The sequence below is a fragment of the Symphalangus syndactylus genome, chromosome 18 (genome assembly GCF_028878055.3).
Source record: "Symphalangus syndactylus isolate Jambi chromosome 18, NHGRI_mSymSyn1-v2.1_pri, whole genome shotgun sequence".
Taxonomy (NCBI): Eukaryota; Metazoa; Chordata; class Mammalia; order Primates; family Hylobatidae; genus Symphalangus; species Symphalangus syndactylus.
Genome location: NC_072440.2, coordinates 57,042,832 through 57,054,347, shown reverse-complemented (window position 1 = coordinate 57,054,347; position 11,516 = coordinate 57,042,832). Strand labels below are relative to the sequence as shown.

General features: G+C 47.4%; 1 long non-coding RNA gene across 1 annotated transcript; it reads right to left on the bottom strand.

The window, feature by feature from the left end:
• Positions 1-4,414: 4,414 nt before the first annotated feature.
• On the bottom strand, positions 4,415-10,989 carry LOC134733459 (uncharacterized). Its single transcript, XR_010116922.1, has 3 exons — positions 10,387-10,989; positions 8,861-8,975; positions 4,415-5,237 (listed from the first exon to the last, which is right to left on the bottom strand). It is a non-coding gene; the product is annotated as an uncharacterized lncRNA (long non-coding RNA).
• Positions 10,990-11,516: the final 527 nt, after the last annotated feature.

Genomic DNA, 11,516 nt, shown 5'->3' with positions numbered 1-11,516 from the left:
GGTGGTGGTGATGGCCGTACAACAATGTGAATATACTATTGCTACTGAGCTGCATACTGAAAATGGTTAAGATGAGGCCAGGCGCGTTGGCTCATGCCTGTGATCCCAGCACTTTGGGAGGCCAAGGCAGGTGGATCACTTGAGGTTAGGAGTTTGAGACTAGCGTGGGCAATTTAGCAAGACCCTATCTCTACCAAACAGCAACAACAAAAAACACATTTTTTTCATTAGCCAGGTGTGGTGGCACATGTCTGTAGTCCCAGGTATTCAGGAGGCTGAGGCAGGAGGATCACTTGAGCCACAAGGTCAAGGCTGCAGTGAGCTATGATTGCGTCATTGCACTCCTGAGTGAGATCCTGTGTCTAAAATAAGAATGTGGTAAAATATACGTGACATGCACTTTACTTTTTTTTTTTTAATGGAGTTTTGCTCTGTCGCCCAGGCTGCAGTGCAGTGGCGCGATCTTGGTTCACTACAGCCTCCACCTCCTGGATTTAAGCAATTCTCCTGCCTCAGCCTCCCTAGTAGCTGTCATTACAGGTGCACACCACCACACCCAGCTAATTTTGTATTTTTAGTAGAGACAGGATTTCACCACGCTGACCAGGCTGGTCTCGAACTCCTGACCTCAAATGATCCACCTGCCTCAGCCTCCCAAAGTGCTGGGATTACACGCATGAGCCATCGCACCCAGCCTCATCTTAACCATTTTCAGTATGCAGTTCAGTAGCAATAGGTACATTCACATTGTTGTGCAGCCATCACCACCGCCCATCTCCAGAACTCTTTTCATCTTGTAAAACTGATACTCCATACCCACCAAACACTACCTCCCCATATCTACTCTCTATCTCTATGAATTTGACTACTCTAGGTACTTCATGTAAGTGGAATCATACATGAGGTATTTGCCGTTTTGTGACTGACTTGTTTCACTAAGCGTAATGGCCTCAAAGTTCAAAGTTCATATATTTTGTAGCATGTATCAGTACTTCATGCATTTTTTTTTTTTTGAGACAGTCTCACTCTGTTGCCCAGGCTGGAGTGCAGTGGTGCAGTCTCAGCTCACTGCAACCCCCACCTCCCAGGTTCAAGCAATTCTTCTGCCTCAGCCTCCCGAGTAGCTGAGACTACAGGCGTGCGCCACCATACCGGGCTTTTTTTTTTTTTTTCGTAGAGATGGGGTTTCTCCATGTTGGCCAGGTCTCAAACTCCTGACCTCGAATGATCCACCCACCTTGGCCTCCCAAAGTGCTGGGATGATACAGGCGTGAGACACCACACTCAGCCTTTTTGTTGTTGTTGTTGTTGAGACTGGATCTGGCTCTGTCACCCAGGCTGGAGTGCAGTGGCCTGATCATGGCTCACTGCAGCCTTAACCTCCCAGGTTCAATCAATCCTCCCACCTCAGCCTCCCGAGTAGTTGGGACTATGTGTGCACGCCACCATGCCTTGCTAATTTTTTTGTATTTTTTGTAGACAAAGTTTTGCCATGTTGCCTGGGCTGGTCTCAAACTACTGGGCTCAAGCATCCACCTGCCTCTGCTTCTTAGAATGCTGGGATTACAGGCGTGAGACACCATGCCTGGCCCTTCATTCAATTTTTTTTTTTTTTTCGAGACAGAGTTCTCCTCTTACACCCAGGCTGAAGTGAAGTGGGGTGATCTCTGCTCACTGCAACCTCTGCCCCCCAGGTTCAAGTGATTCTCCTACCTCAGCCTCCTGAGTAGCTGGGATTACAGCGCCTGCCACCACACCCGGCTAATTTTTGTATTTTTAGTAGAGATGGGGTTTCGCCATGTTGGCCAGGCTGGTCTTGAACTTCTGAGGTCAGGTGATCCACCTGCCTCAACCTCCCAAATTACAGGCATGAGCCACTGTGCCTGGCCCCTTCATTCCTTTTTAAGGCTGAGTAAAATTCCCCTATATGGTTATATTACATTTTTTTATCCATTCATCAACCAAAAGTCCACTTGGGGCCAGGGATGGTAGCTCGCACCTGTAATCTCAACACTTTGAGAGACCAAGGTGGGAGGATCACTTGAGCCCACGAATTCAGGAGCAGCCTGGGCAACATAGCAAGACCCCATCTCTACAAAAAAAACTGGCCAGGCATGATGATGCATGCCTGTAGTCCCAGCTACTTGGGAGGCTGCAGTGGGAGGATGGCTTGAGCCTGGGAAGTTGAGGCTGCAGTGAGCAGTGATCGCACCACTGCACTTGAGTCTGGGTGATAGTGAGACTGCCTCAAAAAATGTTTTTAAAAATACAGTTGTATTGGCTATTGCAAATGATGGTGCCATGAACATGGGTGTACAAGCACGTGCTGCTCTTATGATACAATGCTGATGTGCTCCCCATCAAAAGCTGGGGTCTATATACCCTCTCCTTGCACCTGGGAAGGTTGTGACAGAAATGATGCTATGTGACTTCAAGCCTAGATCCTAAGAGGTGATACAACTTGCTCCTCGTCCTCTTTAGTGGCTCACTCTTGGAGCCCAGTCGCCATGTTGTGAGCAACTCAGACCAGACTTAGAGGCCACATGTAGATGTTCCAGCTGGCAGCCAGCATCAACTACCAGATAGAGGGAAAGAGTTTTCCAAGCAACCCCAGCCTCTGTGACTATCTGAGCAAGAACCACCCAGGTGAGCCCGGTCAACCCCAGAGCCATGAGATGACAGAAATGACTGTTGCTGTTTCAGGCCACTGAGGTTTGGGGTGTTTGGAGTGCAGCCATTACACGCACCCTACAAAGAAGTCTGCCCTGGGATGGGACCCCCCCCACATCCCACAGCCACCTCCGAACACAGGGCCAGAGACCCCAGGATCAGCAGGCCAAAATGACCATAAAGGAAGCCCAAGCTTGCCACCCTGTCAACCAGGAAGTCCCAGATGAGAGATAGTAATGCGAGAACAAAGGCAAACGTAAGCAATCTTGATGATGTGAAATAATAGTAAAGCTGATGGAAACGGGGAGGTAGAGCAGGAAGATTTCTTCATCTTGCACAGTGGGGGCCGTCATAAAATATCTACAGCAATAGAGGTCTGGGGCAGGTCCAGGCTCCACTAGGTGGCTTGTTGGACTGACCCGAGTCACTGGTGTCACTAGTCCCTGAAATCACAGCATCTCCACTGCTCTGACAATGATTGGTTTAGAGGTTAGGCCCTAGCCTACTGGGTACGCATTTCCTTTAGTGCGGGAGATGGACTCAGAATGCATATGTGACCCTATGTGGGCCAGCAATTGGCCAGTGCAAGATTGCTGGGGCTTCTGGGACCAGGGTCCTTATTTTCAAGATACAGCCATGTGAAAAAATGCCTCCTAGCAACAAACGAAGAGGGAAACTCCGCACTCCTATCGCTTGGCAGCCATCCTTCCATCACTAAGGGAACCAGCCTTAGGATAAAGCTGAGGGGTGGAGCAATGGAAGGTACTCGGGTCTCTATGACAGTTTTTGTTTGTTTGTTTGTTTTTTGAGACAGAGTTTTGCTCTTGTAGCCCAGGCTGGAGTGCAATGGTACGATCTCGGCTCACTGCAACCTCTGCCTCTTGGGTTCGAGCGATTCTCCTGCCTCAGTCTCCCAAGTAGCTGGGACTGCAAGCGCCCACCACCATGCCCAGCTAATTTTTTTGTATTTTTAGTAGAGACGGGGTTTCACCATGTTGCCAGGCTGGTCTCAAACTCCTGACCTCAGGTGATCCGCCCGCCTCAGGCTCCCAAAGTGCTGTGATTACAGGTGTGAGCTACTGCGCCTGGCCCCAGCTAATTTTTGTATTTTTAGTAGAGATGGGGTTTCACCATGTTGGCCAGGCTGGTCTTGAACTCCTGACCTCAGGTGATCTGCCTACCTCAGCCTTCCAAAAGTGCTGGAATACAGGCATGAGCCACTGTGCCCAGCCTCTATGATGATTCTGTAGAGCCTGTAAGCTGAACAGCCCTGGAGCCTGCCTTACCTCTGAACATCCACTGGCATGAGCCAATAAATTGCTATATTAAGACCATTCTAGTTGGATTTTTTTCCTTTTGTTTTTTTTTTAGACAGGGTGTCACTCTGTCACCCAGGCTGCAGTGCAGTGGTGTAATCATAGCTCACTGCAGTCTCAAACTCCTGAGCTCAAGCGATCCTCCTCCCTCAGCCTCCTGAGTAGCTTGGACTACAAGCACGTGCCACCAAACCTGGTGAATTTTTAAATTTTTCTTTTGTAGAGACGAGGTCGTGCTATGGTCACCCAGGCTAGTTTAGAACTCCTGGCCTCAAGTGATCCTCCCACCTCAGCCTCCCAAAGTGCTGGGATTATAGGCATGAGCCACCATGCCCGGCTGTTTCTTTCCTTTTTAAAACATTTTTTATTGAGATACAATTCACATAACATAAAATTAATCATTTTAAAGTTTATACTTCAGTGGCTTTAGTATATTCACTATGCTGTACATGCATCGCCACGATGTAATTCCAGAACATTTCCTCTTCCCCAAGAGAAACCGCAAATCTGCTGGCAGTTATTCCCCACTTCTCCCCACCCCATGCCCTAGGTATCCACCAATCTACTTCCTGTCTTTGTGGATTTGCCTGTTCTGGACATTTCCTAGAAGTGGAATCACACGGCATGTGGGCTTTTGTGTCGGGCATCTTTCCCTTTGCACAGTGTTTCCAGGTTCATCTGCGCCGTAGCCTCATTCAACACCTCATTATCCGTGATGCTAAATAATATCCCTTTATTCTGTTTATCCATTTATCTGTTGGTGGTCGTCTGTGTTGTTTCCATTTTTGGGCTATTGTGAATAGTGCTGTTATGAACTCTTTTTTTTTTTTTTTTTGAGACAGAGTCTCGCTCTGTTGCCCAGGTTGGAGTGTAATGGTGTGATCTCGGCTCACTGCAACCTCTGCCTCCCAGGTTCATGCCACTCTTCTGCCTCAGCCTCCTGAGTAGCTGGGATTATAGGCACCCACCACCATGTCCAGCTAATTTTTTTGTCTTTTTAGTTGAGATGGGGTTTCACCATGTTGGCCAGGCTGGTTTCAAACTCCTGACCTCAAGTGATCTGCCCACCTTGGCCTCCCAAAGTGCTGGGATTACAGGCGTGAGCCACCGCACCGGGCCAATTACTATAGTTTTGTAGTAAGTTTTGAAATGGAGAAGTGAGTCTTCTAACATTGTTCTTGTCCAAGACTGCTTCGGTTCTTCTGTGTCCCTTGCAGTTCCATATGAATTTTAGAATCAGCTTGTCCATTTCTGGAAAAAAAAAAAAAGCAGTTGAAACTTTGATAGGTATTGCATTAAATCTGAAGATCTTAATGTTAAGTTTTCTAGTCCACGAATATAGAATATCTTTCCATTTTCTTTCAACAATGTCTTGTAGTTTTTGTATAGCAGCCTTGCACTTCTTTAATTAAATTTATTTCTAAGTATTTCAAGAGTATTCTTTTGATGCTATATTTTCTTAATTTGATTTTCAAATTGTTCATTGCCAGTAGATAGAAATGCGACTGGTTTTGTATATTAATCTTGTATCCTGCAACTTTACTTAACTCACTTATTAGCTCTACCAGTTTTTGTGCAGATTCTTTAGGGTTTTGTTTTGTTTTGACAGGGTCTCGCTCTGCCACCCAGGCTGGAGTGCAGTGGCATGATCATGGCTCACTGTGGCCTTAATCTTCCAGGCTCAGGTGATCCTCCCACCTCAGTCTCCTGAGTAGCTAGAACTACAGGTGTGTGCCACCATGCCCAGCTAATTTTTTGTAAAGATGGGGTTTTGCCAGGTTGCCTGGGCTGGTCTTGAACTCCTGGGCTCAAGCAATCCACCCACCTCAACCTCCCAAAGTGCTGGTATTAAAGGCATAAGCCACCACACCCAGCTTCTTTAGGGTATTCTTTATACAAGATCATGTCATCTGCAAATGGAGTTTTACTTCTTTCTCTCCAATCTAGATGGCTTTTTGTTATTTTTTCTTGTCTAGTTGCCCTGCCTAGGATTTCTAGTACAATGTTAAGTAAGTGGCAAGAGTGGCCATCTTTGTCTTGTTCCTAATCTCAGGGGGAAGGCTTTCAGTTTTTTACCATTAAGTATGATGTTAGCTGTGGGGTTTTCATAGATTCCCTTTATCAGACTGTGCGAGTTCCCTCCTATTCCTAGTTTGTTGCATGATTTTTATCACTAAAGGGTATCCTGACTTTGTTAAACTTTTTTTTTTTTTTTTGAGATGGAGTTTCACTCTTGTTGCCCAGGCTGGAGTGCAATGGTGTGATCTTGGCTCACTGCAACCTCTGCCTCCCCGTTTCAAGTGATTCTCCTGCCTCAGCCTCCCGAGTAGCTGGGACTACAGGAGCCCGCCACCACACCCAGCTAATTTTTTGTATTTTTAGCAGAGATGGGGTTTCACCGTCTTAGCCAGGATGGTCTTCATCTCCTGACGTCGTGATCCACCTGCCTGGCCTCCCAAAGTGCTGGGATTACAGGCGTGAGCCACCACACTCAGCTGAGTCTGTATTTTATTAACTGCAATGGCATTTATATATATTTGGAAAATACAGTACTGTGTCCACATGCTCTGTGGAGGCTTTGTTACACTAATTTAATGATAAATGCAAATTACTGAGCTATCTCATCTCAGGAGGTATAAATTACTTTCTCTAATTGCTACCTTCAATGAATCTCTGTCAAATTTCCCATATTTCCCTTAACAATACTTTGGGCAGATCCCATAAGTTCCCAAGCAGTTATTCAAAGTCTAGCTAGTTCAATCTCAAATACAAGGTAAGCCTTTGCCCACTCCCATCACCACATGGGTTTATGGCTTAGGACACTTTACGAGAACAGGTGGGATGTGCTGCCTCTGAATTCCCACCACTCTCCTTAGGGTCTCCCTTCTCTGATGTCAGGTCACGGAGAATGAATTAGGGAAAAGGGCAAAAGTCTTTCCATGTACAGGGTACACTGGCTGTATTTTTCTCAGGCTCACAGTAATTTAATATTTTTTTAAATTGAGGTATACTTTACTTACAACAAAGTTCACCGATTTTAAGCACACAATTCGATTTTTGACAAATAACTACCACAATTATGATACAAAATATTTTCACTGCTGAGCCCACTTTGTGCTCCATGCAGTCAATCCTTTCCCCCAACACCTAGCCCCTAAGTACTCATCTGCTTTCTCTCACCACAGTGTTGCCTTTCTAGAATTTCACAGTACGCAGCCCTTGGTGTCTGGCTTCTCCTGCTGAGCCTGACAAATGTGAGACTCCTTCTTGCTGCATGCAGCAGCAGTCTGTTCCTTTATTCTGCCAACTGTTATTCCACTGTATGCATCTACCTGTTCCACTTTTTTTGTTTGTTTGTTTGTTTGTTTGTTTGAGACGGAGTCTCGCTCTGTCACCCAGGCTGGAGTGCAGTGGTGTGATCTCGGCTCACTGCAACCTCTGTCTCCTCGGTTCAAGCGATTCTCTTGCCTCAGCCTCCCAAGTATCTGGGATTACAGGCACACACCACCATGCTCAGCTAATTTTTGTATTTTCAGTAGAGACGGGTTTCACCATGTTGGCCAGGCTGGTCTCGAACTCCTGACCTCAGGTGATCTGCCCGCCTTGGCCTCCCAAAGTGCTGGGATTACAGGCATGAGCCATTGCGCCCGGCCTCCACTTTTTGACTATTATTAATAATGCTTCTATGAACATTTTGCTACAGGTAAGTCTTGTGGGGACATGTTTCCATGTCTTTGGGCTAAGTATCTAGCAGTAGGATTGCTAAGCTTAATGGTTAAGCAGTTACAACTTCATGAGAAATTACTAAAATGTTTTCCAAATTGGCCTAATAATTTTGCATTCATTCCTGCCCGCTATGTGTGAGAATTCTAGTTGCTCCACATCTTCATCAACACTTGCTATTGTTAGTCTTTTTAATTTGGGTCATTCAAGTGGACGTGTCCTGGTTTAGTGATGTCTCACTGGTGGTTTCGTGTTTCCCTAACAACAGATGATGGCCAAGCATCCTTCATGTACTTATGTGTCATCTGTATTGTATTTCTTCTTTGCTGAAATATTATTTTGTTTGTAAATCTATCTATCTGTCTATCTATCTATCTATCTATCTATCTATCTATCTATCTATCTGTCGAGACTGGGTCTCACTTTGTCACTCAGCCGGAGTGCAGTGGTGCAATCACAGCTCACTGCAACCTTTACCTCCTGGACTCAGGTGACTCTCCCACTTCAGTCTCCCAAGCAGCTGGGACTACAGGCATGCACCACCAGACCTGGCTAACTTCTTTGTTTTTTATTTTTTGTAGAGATGGGGTTTTGCCATGTTACCCAAGCTGGTCTCAAACTCCTGGGCTCAAGCGATCTGCCCACCTCGGCCTCCCGAAATGCTAAGACACTGCATTCAGCCTGTTTGTAATTTTCTTATAGAGCCAAATGAGTTCTTTATGTATTCTGAGTAAAAATACTTTATGAGATATGTGTTTAGATATTCTCCTAGTCTGTAGCTTGTCTTTCATTGTCTAAATGAGGTCTTATTAAAAATTAATTTTCTCTGGGTTTATTGAAGTATAATTTACATTTAATAACACTCACCTTTTTTAGGCAGAGTTCTGTGAATTCTACCACTACAATCAAGATACAGAATTTTCCCATCACCTTCCCAAAATTTCCCTATACCGTCTTCTAGTCAATCCCCTCCCCTCAAATGCAACCCCTGGCAACCAACCACTGGTCTAATAGTGTCTTCTGAAGTGGTCAAAGTTTAAAATTTGATGCAGTACGATTAATCAATTTTTAAAATTATGTGTCTTTGTTTGTGCTTCTATAACAAAATACCTGAAACTGGATAATTTGTAAACAACAAATTCATCACTTACAATTATAGAGGCTGGGAAGTCCAAGATCAAGGCACCTGCAGGTTTGGTGTCCAGTGATGGCTCGCTCTCTGCTTCCAAGATGGTGCCTTGTTGTGTCCTCTTGAGGAAATGAACACTGTGTACTCACGGTGAAAGAGATGGAAAGGCATAAAAGGGCTAGCTGGTTCCTTCAGGCCCTTTTATAAGGGCACTAATCTATTCATGAAGTTGGAGTCCTCTTGATCTAATCCCTCCCTAAACTGTTAAAATCAGATAACTTAAGTTCTCTAACTAGCTGTTTTTGATCTCTGTGAGGCCAGTCTGTACACTTTTTTTTTTTTTTTTTTGAGATGGAGTCTCGCTCTGTCACCCAGGCTGGAGTGCAATGATGTGATCTCGGCTCACTGCAACCTCTGCCTCCCGGGTTCAAGCAATTCTCCTGCCTCAGCCTCCTGAGTAGATAGGATTACAGGCAAGTGCCACCACGCCTGGCTAATTTTTGTATTTTTAGTAGAGACGGGGTTCTACCATGTCGGTCAGGCTGGTCTTGAACTCCTGACCTCATAATCCGCCTGCCTCGGCCTCCCAAAGTGTTGGGATTACAGGTGTGAGCCACCGCGCCCAGCCCCACTGACCTTCTTTCATGGGGAGTTCATTTTAGTTTTTCCAAAGGCTCTGCAGGGTATCCTCAGTATACAGTGTTCTGATATGGGAAATGAGCTCTAGCTCAACCTCCTTCACTCCCAGCTCCAACTAGCTTTGCCATCAGTGTTACTCCCTATTGCTGCTTGCTCCACAGCCTCTGGCCTAGTGGATGGGGTCTGGCATTGGACAGCACAAGCAATGACAGGCAAGCCCCCTGAAGACCTCTGCCCAGAGGTCTCTGAGTTTTCTAGATTTCTTCAAAGCCAGGTATAAAGGCAGTCTAGCAAGCTCACACTGTCCAAGTGTGATTGGATGTCCAAGACATCCAATCAGGGAAGATGCCAGCCTCTCTTTTTTAAGCATCTGAAGTCATTATGGTAACTCTCTTTGAGCTACACCCTGTTGGCTTTAGTAATAGCACAGCACCCTTATTTCTGCACCCAGGAGGCTGCTTAGGGAAACTCCTACCCTTCCTCCCACCCCATCCCTCCCCTGTTGCCCAGTTATGTAAGCCTGAGGGTAGGGTGGTGGTGGTGGTTTGGAATGGCAGGGCTGGGTGGCTCTTCAGCCCTCTAACAATAAGCTCTGGGTGCTTCTATGTTGTGCTGCCTTTATAGTGTGGGATACTGAATGCCTCTGGGTACTCACCTTTGTGCCCTGACTCACTAATTCCAGGGTAACAGGAAAAGGCTCATTAAACGTCCCGTTACACACAGCTCTAATAAAAACAGCAATAATAACATCAAAACACTCACGTAGTGCTTGCCAGGCACCAGTCTCCTTCTCTAGTTATGTTAACTCATTTCCTCTTCACAACAACCCACCCCGTTAAGTAGGATCAGCAACCCCTTTGCACAGCTGAGGAAACTGAGACATAGAGGAGGTAAATTGCCCAAGCTCACAGGGACAGAGAGCCAGAGAGCTGCAATCCAACCCGGGGAGTTTGGCTGGAGTCCACGCTGCGCTGCTTTCCACATAGGAGAGGCAGAGAAAAGCTGCACCTGCAAGAGCTGTGGTTTCGGCTGCGTATTTGGAATAACGAAGTCAGCGGTCAGGAGCAAGGAGAAGGCACACATCTTGGGCCTCATCTCTGTCCCTGAGCGCTCCCCCACACTGCGAGATCATGGCGGTGGAGGGGAGTCCCGCATCCTGACCCCAGGCCGCCGCGTACTGGGGGGCCCTCAACCTCTGGGTTACTTGGGGGCACGCAGTAGCCACCCACGGGGCAGAAAAGACGGGGGCGGTCAACTTTCGCCACTCCAGCCGCCTGGGGTCCCGCCATCCCTCAGCCAGGACGCGGGGCAGCCGCCACTAGGCTAGGTGGCCGCGAGTTGCGTGCGAGAGCGAGGGCTGCGCATGTGCGCGGCGTGCGTGGTGCGTGTGTGGCGGCGCGGGCTTCCGCTCCGACGTGGGGATCACTAGACAGCAACTGCCCCCCAAGTTGTCGTATCAGCTGCGGGAAGGAGAGATGGTTCTAGTCAACCGAGTGTGGAAGGAGACCAAATGCTCAGCAAATGCACGGACTTGAGTCCTCATGAGCAGGGTGGCCATGGTGCGGAAGCAGCTGGCACAGCCCCCTCAACCCCGGACCCCTGGGGTCCTCACTGCCGACCCGCGCGTTCAGTGCTGCGCACAAATAAGATTTCCAATTGGAAGGCCTAGGTCCCAGCTCTGCCCCGCACGGTGGCTTTGGGCCTGGCACGTCATAGCCCTGGAACTCTTTCTTCCCATTGTTGAGATGAAGAGGGTGCATGATGTGTTCGACGCAGCAAGGTTAAATGGAAGGAAACGGGGCGGCCGCTTAATGACTGGTTGCACGCGCTTGCGTTGGGTGCCGCAGCCTGATGCCAGGAAGGTGGGGCAGGGACCTTGTGGTGTAAGGAGTGGCGGTGAAAGTGCCTGGGGTCAGAGAGAGGCAGGGGATGACTTCTGAGTGGGAGGAGGGGGCAGCTCAGGTTTCATCAAATAGATGACCTCTGAACCAGAACTTGAAGGATAAGACGGGAGATGGCCGAGACGGGAGATGGCCCTA